Consider the following 16,681-nt stretch of genomic DNA (forward strand, 5'->3'; position numbering starts at 1 on the left):
TATTGAAACTAGGTAGAGGTGATGGTTGCACAGACTGTGGATGTACTAAGTGCCATTGAACTGTATACTTTAAAATGGTTAATTCTATGTTATAAGAATTTGACCTCGGGACGCCTGGGTGGTCCTGCAGTTGAGCGTCTGCCTTTGGCTCAAGGCATGATTCCAGGGTCTGCGGATCAAGTCCCACCTTGGGCTCCTGCAGGAGACCTGCGTCTCCCTCTGCCTATGTCTCTGCCTCTCTCTGTGTGTCTCTCATGAATAAATAAATAAAATCTTTAAAAAAAAGAATTTCACCTCAATAAAAACAAAAAAAAATCAGCCAATCAGATTAGGATCTTTATTAAGAAATTTGTATTAACAAATTTGAGACTAAATGGGAGCCATTTAAAGGTTATAATAAGTGGTGTGACAAGACAAAATTCATACTTTAAAGTAGCAGTTTCCAAAGTAGAGTGAGAATGATCCAGGACATGCACAAGGAGATCCACTAAAACTAAAGAAGAAGATGTTAACATTTTTAATTATATTTATCTTTATTCCTTTATAATCTTCACATTTTGGTGTGCTTCAAATGTGAGAATATTATTTCCTTATTATGTGTGTGTGTGTGTGTGCATGTATGTGTGTGTGTATATTTCAGGGCTGCATGATGAGAAATGTTTGGAGACCACAACCTAACTGTCATCTGAAGACACAGAAAGTGAAAAATAATGATTACTCAGCCACTTCATTCTCCTCCATTCAACAGGTTCTAAAAGCCTCTCTCACAAAACAGGACTATGCAGACATCTTTTTTACCAGTTAAATCCTTTGTCCCCCAACCACACAGATGCATATACATATAACACATAAACACATATACACACAAAATAAAAATCAAAAGTTAAGGTAGATACCAAAAAGACCTGATATTGGTACAGGTGTTCTAATCATGTTGCATTGAAATATTGTTCCTACTTTCAAGACATACTGGCATATCCCAAATGATATAGAAACCAGAATGTTATCATAATGTTTTGTTGGATGTCAGCTGTGTATGGCAATCAGAAAATACTAATTCATCCTCAAAGACCAGGACTTAATCTATACTTTAGCCGCACAAACCCATCCCAATATAATGAATGAATGAAAAAATAAAATCTAACGATTGTTCACCAATGAATATGCATTGGAGAGAGAGAGGACATTTTAAACACTGGGATATGGAGGTAGTAAAGGATGGTTAACAGGTTGGTGTTTTTAATGTGAGACAGAGATATTGAGTCCAGTCCTATTTAGGAACACCTTACAACCTAACATAATAGACTGCCAGACTGTGATGCATCTCAAATTCTAAGCAGCCATCACCATTTAGGTGGCACAGATTACTTTGAAATACAAAAATGGAGAGAATAAGAACATGTATGAGATATGCCTAATGTCTTCAACTGAGTGCCTCAAGTTTGAATCTCTGCCTAGAAGGTCTGGTCCCCTGAATCTACCCTACAACAAACACACACACTCAATTCTATGAAGATTGGGTCACTTGATGTTTCTTTTTTTTTAATTTTTCATGAGAGACACACACAGAGAGAGAGAGAGGCAGGGACACAGGCAGAGGGAGAAGCAGGCTCCATGCTGGGAGCCCCATGCGGAATTCGATCCTGGGTCTCCAGGATCACGTCCTGGACTGAAGGCCGTGCTAAACCCCTGAGCCACCCAGGCTGCCCGGGTCACTTGATATTTCTGATATCATCCTGGTATACAGTGGGTCCTGTCAGTGCATAACTCTGCTCAGTATTTCTACTGCAAGACAAACAATACTGCGACTACACTTAATACAGTTGTTAGTCACCTGGAGCCTTTTGCTGGGGCCCTAAATTTATTCTCAGAGGTATAACCTTAGGAATACCTCAATTGCTCACCTGTTTCACAATGCCAAAACTGAATTAGTGAATGAGTTATGACAGAAAATGTCAAAATGTGCATGCAGTAGTTTCTTTTTTTTAAATATTTTATTTAGGGCAGCCCTGGCAGCGCAGCGGTTTGGCGCCGCCTGCAGCCTGGGGTGTGATCCTGGAGATGTGGGATCGAGTCCCACGTCAGGCTCCCTGCATGGAGCCTGCTTCTCCCTCTCCCTGTGTCTCTGCCTCTCTCTCTCTCTCTCTCTCTCTCTCTGTGTGTGTGTGTGTGTGTGTCTATGAATAAATAAATAAAATCTTAAAAATATAAAATATTTTATTTATTTATTCATGAGAGACACACAGAGAGAGAGAGAGAGAGAGAGGCAGAGACACAGGCAGAGGGAGAAGCAGGCTCCAAGCAGGGAGCCTGACATAAGACTTGATCCTGGGACTCCAGGATCACGCTCTGGGCCGAAGGTAGGCACTAAACCACTGAGCCACCCAAGGATCTCCCGCATGCAGTAGTTTCTTGTAGCTGGCATAATAAATTATCTCAAACTTGGTGGCTTAAAACAGTAGCAATTTATTCTCTCAGGGTTCTATAGGCCAGAAGTCCAAAATAAAGGTGTCAATAGGGCTATTTTCTCCAAAGTGTCTAGAGGGGAATCCTTCCTTATCTCTTCCAGCTTCTGGTAGTACCAGGCATTACTTGGCTTACGGCTGCCTAACTTCAATCTTTGCTTCCATTTTCACAAGGCCTTCTCCTCTTATGTTTTTCATAAGGCTATCATTCAATTTAAGACCCACATAGGTAACCCAGGATAATCTCTTCTCAAGACTCTATTATGTCTACAAAACCTTTTTCCAAATATGGTAATATTCACAAGATGCAGGTATTAAGATATGAATACATTTTGCGGGGGGGGACCACCACCAAACACACAACATTGTGTATACAAATTAATCTGCTAAGAAAGCTAAACCAGAGTAATACATGGGAATCAGAGTTTCTTGTCATAAAGAAAGTGGAGATTAAAAAAAAAGAAAAGAGGGAAGGAAGGAAAAAAGGAAGGGAAGGGGAAAATGGAGGAAAGATGGGAAGGAGGGGAGATTTTCTGATCCCAGCAGTCCCCAAGTCTGTCATGAGGCCAGGTAGTTTGGTTCAAGTGGAATATCCAAGCACTCTTGACCACTTTGGAATAATCTAAGGAGCAGAGAACATAGTGAGAATGAGTCCCTTGGGTTCAGAGAAGGCAATCCAGACACTCAAGCACTGACATAGCCCATTTTTTGTGGCAATCAGAAATTATTAATCCATCCTCAGTGGCAGTTGGAAAATAATATAGATCATATGCAGAAAAGTCTGACCTTTACTTTCCGAATAGACTACACTAGACCAGTGTATGTGAAAATGGTTTTGAGAGAAAAAGAATTCCTTTAGATAGAAGAGATGAGATATGATGTGTCTCATTGGGGAAATTGAATTCCACAGGAAATGGTGAAACTTACACCTTAACAATGGCTAATGATGTCAGAGACTATAGTAAAAAAAAAAGTTTTTTAATAAAATTAAGTAGATGGGATGCCTGGGAGGCTGTGTTTGAGCATCTGCCTTCAGCTCCGGGCACGATCCCAGAGTCCAGGGATCGAATCCTACATCAAGCTCCCTGCATGGAGCCTGATTCTCCCTCTACCTATGTCTCTGCCTCTCTCTCTCTCTCTGTGTCTCTCTTTAATAAATAAACAAATCTTAAAAAAAAAACTATTTCCGAAAACCTGTAAGTACAATGATACAAGTAGACCAGTCTGAAATTAATGAGAAGGATATAGAGGTAAGGTGTTGTAGCAAAAGGTAAATACACAAAATTCAATAGGTCTCTTATCCACAAACACAAATCACTCAGCACATATGATGAAAATACAAACATAGTAAAAACAGGAGCAATAATATGATTGCTAGGCATAACCTCATTGTATCTTTTCCAGACATCTAAGAAGAGGCAGCATTTCCTAAAGAACAACAATCTGGACTGCATAATTTATTAGGTACCTATACCAAGGGATGAGCAAAGTCTTATCAGGCAACATACATCATACAGACCTGTGGAATATTTTATTTAATTCTCATAGTCCCTTATTGTGTAAAGTTATTATGCATTTGCAGCACGTGGTTGTTTTCTGTTTGAACGAGGCTGTATATTTAAAATACTTTTGTTACCTGAAATGTGAAAAATACACATAAGTGATTATATTGTCACCACAATTATTTCCCTACCCGCCAACCTAAATTCATTATTGACAGTGATATCCTATTCAGAAATTACTTAAAAATATTTTTTGAAAAGTTCTTATTATTAGTGAATATTAACACCCACGTTGCATCTCCAATGTTTAGTGCTTCTATCTCTCTATTGTGTCTGGAGTCCATGTGGCTACCATGGCCCAAATGTATCAACTAAAAGCAAAATTGTTCCCATTGCTGACAACCAGACTACATATCTAATAAAAAGTGATTATTAAATGTGTTCTTATTTTTACTAATCAAGGTAGTAGTAGTAATATCTTTTGTACTACCATTAATACTATGAAGAGAAGAAAGAAAAAGAGTAGTTATATTGCAGAACTGGTGACTTACCAAGCATACAGTGTTTTAGGAGCTTTTAGGTGGATTATCTCTTAACCCTCAATAAACCTGTATCACTGAATCTTGTACTAACTGAAAAAAACAGGTTTATCATGAGGATTAGGCAACATGAGTAGATACTTTTGAAACTTGAAAAGTAACAGATAAATTAATAAACAGATTAATTATTTAAACAGATAAATTATATTATCATAATGCAAAATTCTGTACCTAAAAAAATTATTCTGACATGTTCATTTCCTGTTTACAACCTACTTAATCACCAGGATGTATGCTTTCTTTTCTGCTTCTATTAGCAATAGTTCACCACCATTACTTAGTTGTTTTCCTTTAAACCAAAAAGTCTCCAGTATTGATGCTTTAGTTGGAGGATTAGAAAAACTTACAGGGGATGGCAGGAGAGCACTTTCAATCCATTATGGGAAAGGAGAGTCTTCAGAATTGAGATGATCCCTTGCAACTCACTGATTATTATGATATAGAATGAGGCTTTATTTACTATAACTCACAAAATATAAAGCTATCATTCTCTACCTAGAAATATGTGAAATACAGTGACAACCATGCACAGTTAAAGCTGAGAGGAAATTAGAGAACATTTAAATATTGGAGAATGATAATCCTGATTTCGACTAAGAGAGAGCAATGGAATATATAGCGTTTTTTCTTGCATTTGCCGAGGCTAATGATGTGGGTGAACAATAGTTTTCTTTAAAAACTCTATTAGGGAAATTAATTCTTTCCTTAAATTATAAATGAGTTAACACTACTCATTGTGGGACCATGAAAAATATCTATTAATCTCTAAAAATCACCATTGATTCCCTTTTCCAAATATATTATCACTTTGACAACTATGATTTAATGTCTTTGTTTGATATTAACCAAGTGATATCCAACTAGACTATCCATGAAAAGGATACACTAGTTTGAGACACATAAGATGCACTGAGAACAATAATGCAATTCTGAAAACAATAGGTTGAAGACCAACTTAATGATAAAATGTTCAATAGAACATGTAATGGAGCAATCTGGAAGTATTCTAAATTCTAACTAAAAAGCACCATTTAATTATCTCATATACTATATAGAGAGAGGTTGAAATATATGACCTGTATATATACCTTGCCATTTCATGGGTATTTGTGGATGGTCCAAGGAGAAAAGATGTTGCATAATCATGGAGCATAGTATGCACCATCAAGATGTAAAATTGAATATTGGCCTGTATATGTTTGCATGCATGTGAACGATGATATTAAAAGATAATCAGAATCTTAAAATTAACACATAGAGTGAAAGGCCTATAGGAGAGATAACTAAATATTTCCTTATTGGTCAATAATTATGCTGAAATATTATTGCATTTAATATGGAAATTAAATAGAACACCATGCACATATTTAACCAACTTGTTACAAGGTGTTCAATAAATCATTTAGTCCATGAGAATTTCTCACAGGTTAACAGGTGATCAAAGGACTTACTATCATCATGAGTAACATAGGTTGTATTAAGAGCAATAGTAACAAGGATGATAATTATAAAAAGGGGAAAAAGGATGTTAAATATCTAAAAAGGATAAACATTTGCTAAATGCTTCCTTAGTATTTTTTGCATGCAGTATGCTTAGGGACTTCCTGTAGATAAATTCATTTCATCATCACAACAAATGCGTGGCATGGAAACCACTATTAATCTGTAACATAAGTTTGTTGTGAAGATCAAATGAGGTGACAAATTAAAATATTTTAGAAATCCAAAATGGGAAATCAGCAAGAACCATTATGTCATAATTGCATAGCATCCCATATCTAACAAAATAGTTATGTGTGCATTTATTGTTTACAAACTACCTATCTGAAAGGAAGTAAGTTCTGTAAGTGCTTCTTGTTAAAATTAACACCCACCTGTTCATAACTAGACACAGAAATGCACAAACATACACATGCACTGACATATCTACACAAAATATTTTAGCTTCTTCTATTAATGGTTGATACATGTTTGTTGGATCATAGGGAAGGTTTTAAAATTAGGGTAAATGGCACTTAATTTTGTTAATTCAAAGCTCTGCAATGTAAGACATTCTCCACATTTTATGTAAGATAATGAGAACAATAGAGTCTTCACTAAAAGTTTGATTAGGATATGGAAAAAATGGAAACAAATTTATTCCATTCACCTTATGTAGGATGTTTAAAAGGAATTCTGTATTTTTCAAGGTTCTCATTCTTTAAAAAGATTAGAAATATTTAATATTATATTAATATTAAATTATTACTATCAACATTTATTTAATGATTAGTTAGGCTGAAGACTTTGGTAACCAATTGTGTATTATTCCATTGAATCTTCAGAAATCCCCAATAATGTAAAATTTTTGTTAATTTTAATTCATAATCTTCTTTTGAAGATTGAATGAGGTAAAATATGTAATATATTCCTTTTTTTAAAGATTTTATTTATTCATGAGATACTCAGAGAGAGAGAGAGGCAGAAACACAGGCAGAGGGAGAAGCAGGCCCCATGCAGGGAGCCTGACATGGGACTCAATCCCGGGACTCCAGGATCACACCCTGGGCTGAAGGCAGCGCTAAACCACTGAGCCACCCTGGCTGCCCTATGTAATACATTCCTGATACTATATTTGTTTCTGTACCAATTAAATCAAAATTATTAGTGAAATGATTATTTCCTTTTCAAAAACCAATATATACACTCAATACTCTTTTCTATTACTGGAAATAAATACTGCTATTTTGTAGCCCTAGCTTAATAGCCAATGGCTGACTGGAATTCAGGTGGCTTCCAAGGGCCAGTTGTATGGTAGCAAAGTTGCTCCAGTCACTGCAACCGGTATTAGTTACTAGGGTGTCTTAGTCAGCTTGGGCTGCCATAACAAATATCATAGACTGGGTAGATTAAATGACAGAATTCATTTCTCACAGTTCTGTACTCCGGGGAGTCTAAAATCATGATAGATTTTTCATTCTGAGGCCTCTTCTCTTGGCTTGCAGATAACTGCCATCTCACTGTGTGCTCACATGACCTCTTCTCATGTGCAAAGTGAGAGGATGGAGGAGAGAGCAAGATCTCTGGTCTATCTTCTTATAAGGGCACTAATCCCATCAGACCAGAAACTTGTCCTCATGAGTTTATCTCATTGTACCTCTGAAAGGCCCATCTTCAAATATCATCACATTGAAGGTTAGTGCTTCAACATACGAATTTTCAGAGTACACAAACATAACACCGGCAATATGTAAGTAGGCTCCACGTGAAGTCTTTACTTAATGACAGCCTCCTAGATTAACCACTAAAAGAAGCCTGACAAGTAGCATTGTCAATATTAGGCACCAAAGTATATAATGGACTGGGTGTGCATTCTTTTAAAATGACTAAGAACACAATGGAACAAAATGACCAAGTAATTTGGATCTCAAATTTAAAAATCAAGATTTCTATTGGCAACAATTAACTCTTCCCACAAGTCATTGTTTATGGTTTCCAAAAGTTTATTTTAAAATTAACTGCCTATATATATATATTTACTTACCTGTCTAGTGATATATTCATCTTGGCATGGCTCATATTCAGGTTTGGTAGAACCCGTGAAGTGTCCCCTGGTGGAAGCATTTCCTCTTAAGAAACAAAACGTCTAAACTAGCAGAGCCTGAGCATGTAGAAACAAGAAACACAAATTCTGGAAGTGAATGATTGTGTTGGCCCCAATACATATGTATTCTAGCTATTAGGAACCTTATACCACATGAGGCGCCTGGCTGGTTCAGTTGGAAGAGCATGTGACTCTTGATCTAAGGGTCATGAGTTCAAGCACCACGTTGGGTGTGGAGATTACTAAAATAAAATAAAAACAAACTTAAAGGAATACAGTACCACATATAAGTTGTTGAGATATGAGTATATATTCCACATTCTGGAGGACAGTATTCCAACTCTACCGCTGTTCTCCTTTTGGTGTCCTACCTGAGACTTTCACAGGCCATTCAATGTATTGGGCCAGCTGATGCTGGATTTGTGTTATATTATCAAACCAGTGGTCATGTATCTGTTGCCACACCTTCTTCACTATAAAATAGTCCCTTGAATCAGGCATTTTGTATGCTTTAAATTGTGATATCAGCAGAAATACTGAGGGCAGAGAAAGCAAGCTAAACCCATATCTGGAGAAGGTATCAATTTTGTTAAAGACAAATCATACCCTCCTCTATGGTAGAGTGGTCTGAAATAATTAACTAGCCACAGAGATTCTGGCTATTCTCAGTGAGTACTCCATGCTTTTTGAACCCATGTATTGCCTCCTTCTCTACCATCGTAACTACTCCACTCCATACATACATTGTGCAGATATTGGGGTGGACCAAGGAGAGAAGCTGGCTGACATGCACAGAACAAGTCAAAGATAAGGTTGTGCAAATGTAATTTGGAGATCCAAATGTGTCTGCCACACCTGGACTCAAAGGTGGTCTTTGCTAAATGGAGTTGCCATTCTCTCATCCATGACCTTGCCAGAAGCAACAGCAGCAGGAAGATGTCCTCCATCTCACTTCTACCTCACAAGTAATCTAACAAGTCTGTCTAATTGATAGAACCTAATTCACTATCAGAGCTCTAACTGTAATTGGGAAAGTAGAACAGAAGTTCAGTTAATCAACCCACAATATCTACTCTTTATTAGAAATTTATGTACTTTTACACAAAATGAAATTAGTCTATCATTCTTAGTTATCTTTACTAGGTTTGTGTTAATATTTTTCTAGCTTCTTAAGATTAATTTAATATCTATGCATGTTTGTGTATGCCTGGATTAATTTGTATAGCATAAGAGATGTCTATTCTTTGAAGATGTTTGGGAGATATTTAACAATCTAATTTCTTTTTATACTTAATATTTTTATAATAATAACAATTGTTTCATATATGTGAGAGGAATAGTATAGGCCATGCCATGATAACAAATAAACCAAACAACTCAATATGATCAAATGGTTTCATAGGGCATTTCTCCTTCATGTGGTAACTCTTAAGTTGCTTTGAGTTGTAGCACTGCTATCTCCACCTAAGACCTCCTCTTTTACCACAAAAAAGGAAGAAAATACATAAAAGCAATTAAATGTTCCTGGCACTTGTCCTCACAACCTATTGGCCAGCATTAGTCATATGGCTCTGTTTACATCTGGAGATGGTAAATGTGATCTTCTATATGACTGAGGGGTAGAGGAGAAATTGATAATGGTGAACACTAATAATCTCCATCATAGTCTCCCAAATGTTTGCTTCATTCTTCTTTCCAAAGGGAAAACATACTTACCTCCTTCCCAAAGAAGACTGTTAAGAAAGCCAAGAAGTCCCTCAATCTGCCATCTACAAACTTGGAAACCAGGAAAATCAGTGGTGTAATTCAAATAGTCTGAAGGCCTAAGAACTGGGGGCTGATGGTGTAATTCCCAGTCTGAATCTGAGAGCCCGAGAACCAGAGTATTGATATACAAAGGCAGGAGAAAATAAATGTTTCAGCCTAAGCAAAGAGAATGAATCGCCCTTCACCTTTTTGCTCTGTTAATGCTCTCAATAGATTGATGGATGCCCACCCATATTAGTGAGAGCAATCTACTCAGTCTACTTATGCAAATGCTGGTCTCTTCTGGAGACATCCTCACAGACACATCCAAAAACAATGTTTTACCAGCTATCTGGGCATCTCTTAGCCCAGTCCAGCTGACACATAAAGTGAACCATCACACCAATCAAAACCAGCAGCAATCAACAAACACTACTATCACTCCCCTAAGCAGTACTAACATTTTTTTTAGTCTCTTCATCTATATTTCCCTACTAGCATTATTATCCAAACACTTCCCTTATACTTGCAAATTCCCTAATCATTTGTGCTAAGTCTTTTATAAGTTACAGCTTCATCTTGCCATTAAAAATTCCTACCATGAAACCACTTAGCCAACGTCACACTTCACGTTTTTGTTATATCAATACCACACTTTCAGTACCAGTTTCTGTATTAATCAGGTAGGTTAAGCTAGCCTGTGGTAACAGTCCTACAGTTTCAGTAGTTTAACACAACAAAAGCATGCTTCTGATTCACACAAATTACATTGTGGATTCAGGAACTTCTCCAGAATATCTTCTCTCTGTATGGTAACTGAGTAATCAAGGTACTTTAAACTTGAAGCTCTAGTATCTCAACGCAAGGCCTCCTCAGTTGCTGCAGCTAGAGAAGAGAGATGGCAAGAGAGTTGCACATTAGCAATTAAATATTTCTTTTTTTAAGATTTTATTTATTTATTCATGAGAGACACAGACAGAGGGAGAAGCAGGCTCCATGCAGGGAACCTGACATGGGACTCGATCCTGGGTCTCCAGGATCACACCCTAGACTGAAGGTGGTGCTAAACCACTGAGCCACCCAGGCTGCCCTAGATATTTCTTTTTTAAATTCTTAACTTTAATTCCAATTAGTTAACATACAGGATTATATTAGTTTCAGGTGTACAATATAGTGATTGAACAATTCCATACATCACCGTGTGCTTATTATGACAAGTGTCTTCCATAATCCCCATCACCTATTTAACCTATCTTCCCATCCCCCTCCCTTCTGGTAACCATCAATCATCAGGTTGTTCTTTATAGTTGAGTCTATTTTTTTTATTTTTCTCTCTCTTGCTCACTGTTTCCTTTTGCTTGTTTGCTTTGTTTCTTGAATTCCACATGAGTGAAATCACATGGTATTTGTCTTTCTCCGAATGCCTAATTTTGCTTAGCCTTACACTCTCTAGCTCCATCTATGTCATTGCAAATGGCAATATTTCATTCTTTTTTATGAATGAATAATATTCCATCACTCACACACACACACACACACACACACACACACACCACCTCTTCTTTATTCATCCATCAATCAGTGGACACTTGGTCAGCTTCCATAATTTGACTATTGTAGATAACACTGCTAGAAACATAGGGGTTCATGTATCACTTTTAATTAGTGTTTTTGTATTCTTTGGGTAAATACCCAGTAGTGTGATTGCTGGATCATAGGGTAGTTCTATTTTTAACTTTCTGAGGAAGTTCCATACTGTTTTCCACAATGGTTGCACCAGTTTGCATTCCTACCAACCATATAATAGGGTTCCTTATTCTCCACATCCTTACCTGTTTCTTGTTTTGTTGATTTTAGCCAATCTAACAGGTGTGAGGTGATATCTCACTGTTTTAATTTGCATTTCCCTGATTGTAAGTGCTGATGAACATCTTAGCAATTAAATATTTCAACCTGAAAACAAAAAATATAATTTCTGTTCATAGCCTATTGTCCAGAATTAGTTACTGGCCCTAATTACCAGAGGGCTAGGAAGAATACCCTTCCAATGTGCATAAAATGGAGAAGGACCAGGTACTATTGAACTCCAGTAATGTATATCTCAGATACTATTGGAAATATTATAGCTTATAGGTAAAGAGTACAACTGGAGTTCACAAGCCCTAAATTTAAGCCCTAGCTTTGCTATTTGCTACCTAACAACTGGCTTAAGCCCCGAGCCTTGGTTTGAAGTACAGATAATAATAGCTATCTAATTGGATAATTATTTGTTTTAAATGATATTATGTGTGTATACATTGCTTAGCACAGCTCCTGGCACACAGGAAGCATTCAACTTATTGTTTTACAAACTTCATGGTGCATAAAGACGTTGTGATCCACTAAGCTGTGATCATGACCAGTAAAATTTGCTGCAGATAATCTCAGGGACATCATGGCAGTGCCACTTGTAATATACACATTATGACAGTTTTCAGTTATTTGCCAGTCTTTAGCAGACTTGGAAAATACTGACACTGTTACACTCCCCACAATAGAGTGAAGACCATGATGACAGCAAAGTATTGACAAGAAGAAAATTAATGTGACAGAGGCTATTTCATTTTGCTAAAATATCAAATTTTGTAGAACAATGGTCATTTACTATAATCAGGAGCTACTCCAAAATTACATGGTGAAATAGAAATTCGAAAAAGAAACACATAGCAAAAGCAAGTAAATGACCCTGAAGAGCCTCTCAAAAGAGCTATTTGTAACATCCTTTTTATCTGGCTTCTGCAAATGCTATTACAACACCTCCTGAGTAATTTTATCTAACTTCATCAGTCATCAGTGAGGATTTTTTAATAAATAAAATTTCATAATTCCTATTACTGGAATGATATTTTGGCCCTTCTAGGGAAATAAGTGTGTATTACAAATATAGATTTTCTGCGAAATGACTCATAAGTTAAACACATTTTGTTTGTTCATGGCACTAAATACTCAGGATTTATTAAGCAGTATGTTATTTTTTCTACTTTTAGATACTAAATTTATTGTAAGTTTTAAGCTTATAATAAATGATATATTCATATCAGACAAAAGCTTTTCAAATATGTATATTTTTTTCAATCTGTGATCAAATCTTCTTTAAGAAGTATAAAATTAAAAAAAAAAGAATTATAAAATTAGCATGTGTTCACTGAAAACAGTGGAAAAAAATAATGATCTTATCATAAATATGTATACTTATACACACACACACACCCCTTTTCCTTCCAAACTCCAGAAATCTACTATGAATTATTCTATACTTTTATCAATATTATGTGTGTGTATGTATTTTACTTGGTATATCATGAATATCTCTCTAAGTCATTGATATAGATATAACTTATTCTCCTCTGGTAGCTGAATACTCTATTATGAATACACAACAATTTGTTCAGGCTTCCACCCAGTGAATATTAGTTTCCAATATATTCCATTATAGAAAATGCTTCACTAAGCATTCTTGTATGATCCAGCAATTCCACTTTTGGGTATTTATCTGAAGAAAACTAAAACATTAATTTGAAAAGTTATGTGTATTCATATGTTCATTGCAGCATTATTTACAATAGCCAAGATATAGAAGCAACCTAAGTGTCCATTGGTAGAAGAATGGCTAAAGAAGATGTGGTATGTATCTACAATGGAATATGGCTCAGTCATAAAAAAAATGAAATCTTACCATTTGCAACAACATGGATGGAGCTACAGGGTATTATGCTAAGTTAAATAAATGAAAGAAAGGCAAATACCATATGATTTCACTTATATGTGGAATCTAAAAGTTGAAACAAATGAACCAACAAAACAAAACAGAAACAGACTCATAGATACAGAGAACAATCTGGTGGTTGCCAGACGGGAGGTGGTGAGGGTTAGGCAAAATAGAAGAAGGGGATTAAAATTTATAGACTTCCAGTTACAACACAAATAAGACGCAAGGTTGTAACGTACAGCATAGGAAATAAAGTTAATAATACTGTGATAAGGGATCCCTGGGTGGCTCAGCGGTTTAGCGCCTGCCTTTGGCCCAGGGCGCTATCCTGGAGTCCCCGGATCGAGTCCCACATCGGGCTCCCGGCATGGAGCCTGCTTCTCCCTCCTCCTGTCTCTCTCTCTATCATAAATAATAAATAAATCTTAAAAAAATAATACTGTGATAGCTTTGTATGGTGACAGATGGTAGCTAGATTTATTTTGGTGATCACTTTGTAATGTGTAGAGATGTTGAATCTCTGTGTTGTATATGTGAAACTAACAATATTGTGTATCAATTACACTTCAATAAAAATAAAAGCGTTCTTATGCTTATATCCTGTATCAATAAAAATACGCATTTCACAGTGACAGAGTAGAAGAGAGGAAAAGAGAGTTACATTTCTCTTGGTACAGAATCTGAAGTGAAAAATATCTGGGATAATATATACCCAAGCTATTTATGGATAATATCTTGAAAAAGGGCCTAGGAATGGGGTCACAGGGAAATTAAATATTATTTTACAGCTGTTCCCTGATATTTGCTTGTCTAAAACATACACTACCTTTATACTCAGAAAAATAAATGAAATGAAAAATGTAGAGGTTTGCAGAAATTATTCCTTTTGCAACTAATTATTAAAGTAACGATATAGGCAGTATGAAGGTAGAAGGATGTTAAGTATGCTGTGGAGGGTTTTTAAAAATTATTTTCAAATAGTTTATTTAAAAAATGTATCAACAGGGACACCTGGGTGGCTCAGTGGTTGAGCATCTGTCTTTGGCTCAGGTCATAATCCCAGGGTCCTGGGATCAATTCCTGTATCAGTCTCCCCAGTGGGAGCCTGCTTCTTCCTCTGCCTATGTCTCTGCCTCTTTCTGTGTGTCTCTCATGAATAAATAAATAAAATCTTTTTTTAAAGTGTATCAACAGTATATTAGTTCCTGGGGCTGCCATAACAAAATACCACAAACAAGGTGGCTTGAAACACAAGAAATTTATTCACAATCTTGAAGGCTAGAACTCCAAGATCAAGGTGTCAGCAGATCCATACTCTCTCTGAAGGCTGTAGGGGAGAAACCCTTCCTTGCCTCTTCTAGCCTCTGGTAGTTATTGGCAACTAATGAATTCCTTTGCTTGTAAATGCATCATTCCAATCCCTGCTTCTATCTTCACGTGGCCTTCTCCCCTTTGTGGCTTTGTCTTACCATGGTATTTCTCTTTCTGTATCTATATCTCTCCTCTTCTCTCCTTATAAGGACACTAGTCATATTCAATTAGGATCCTAATCCAGTATGATCTCATCTTAACTTGATTATATCAGCTAAGGTCCTATTTCCACATAAGGTCACATTGATAGGTAACAGAGTTCAGGACTTCAACATGTCTTTTGGGGAGATACAATTCAGGCCACAGCAATAGAATAATAATGTGGAAGTTTATAGACCTAAATGTTAATACCAAATGTTTCTGGGTGATAAAATTATGGATTATATATATTTCATTCTTTGTAATTTTCAGCATATTTTAAGATTATTCAATGAACATTTATAAAAACCAACATTTATAAAGCTGAAATGGCCTATTACATTTTGTTACACACACACACACACACACACACACACACACAGAGCCTTATCCTTAGGTGAAGATGGAATTTTCCATGGAGCTAGTTTGGTTAGTAGAGTGCTGCCTATGTACTTGATATCAAGAGTTGTCTGACTCCTTGGAGTGTGTTTCTCTTAACAGCTCTCTCTTCAGATAACAGTATTATAATCAGAGTAAAAGGAACTGAAAATGTTACATCCCATTTTGTTAGACACACCACATCTCACACATGAACATATATACATCCTTGTCTTTAGTTAAGAACACAATTTTCCATGGCTGAGCAGTGCAGCCTATACATCTTTTGTCTCTAGTTGCCTGACTAACCTGGGGGTGTCTTCCTTGTCATCTACTTATGTAGATGACTAGCTCTGGACAACCAGTGCTTTTATGCTTTCTAAGGGGAGAAGAGAGATTGTGGAGGGGAGAAAGAGAATGAGGAAGAGAGAAAAGATATAAAATTTTATTCTCTCACTGGTTATGATACTGTAAGAATTCTTTTTTTAAGATTTTATTTATTTATTCATGAGAGACACACACAGAGAGAGGCAGAGACACAGAGGGAGAAGCAGGTTCCATGCAGGGAGCCCGATGTGCGACTCGATCCCAGGACTCTGGGATCATGCCCTGAGCCAAAGGCAGACACTCAACCACTGAACCACCCAGGCGTCCTGATACTGTATGAATTCTTTACCTGTATACATATATACATACATACAATGGAATACTAAAGTAGCCTTATAAAATGATTGAAGTTGAACTCCTTGAAGTGATGTGGAGTGATACCAAATTATATGAAAGAAAGAAATTTAAAAATAGCATGGTTCAATGATTCCTCTTTTGGAAAAAAGAAATGATGCGAAAAACTGACCCCATTGTGTTACACACCCCTCTCCTTATTTTTCACTTATGGTAGAGAAACCATTCTTGAATCCAAGAAGACTGCATTATAGACATAGTGGTTTAGTTGAATGGTGGTTTAGTCTCTGATTCCTTGCTAGTTAGCAATGCAAGCTGCAGTTATGACTTCAACACTTTTGTAATTTCTACTTTTCTAATAGATTTGGAGGAAGAGTGAGAATTAGTGATTTGAAATGTAGCTTATGACACAATTCATAGCATGGTTAGGACTACCTTCAAAGATTCTACCACAAAGATGGTAGACCAGG

General features: G+C 36.5%; 1 protein-coding gene across 2 annotated transcripts in view; it reads left to right on the forward strand.

Annotated features, from left to right (window-relative positions):
* RADX (RPA1 related single stranded DNA binding protein, X-linked) overlaps window positions 1–16,681 on the forward strand; it is a 264,805-nt gene that overhangs the window by 141,456 nt on the left and 106,668 nt on the right. The gene's annotated exons all lie outside the window — the stretch shown is intronic.

The sequence above is a fragment of the Vulpes vulpes genome, chromosome X, assembly GCF_048418805.1.
Source record: "Vulpes vulpes isolate BD-2025 chromosome X, VulVul3, whole genome shotgun sequence".
Taxonomy (NCBI): Eukaryota; Metazoa; Chordata; class Mammalia; order Carnivora; family Canidae; genus Vulpes; species Vulpes vulpes.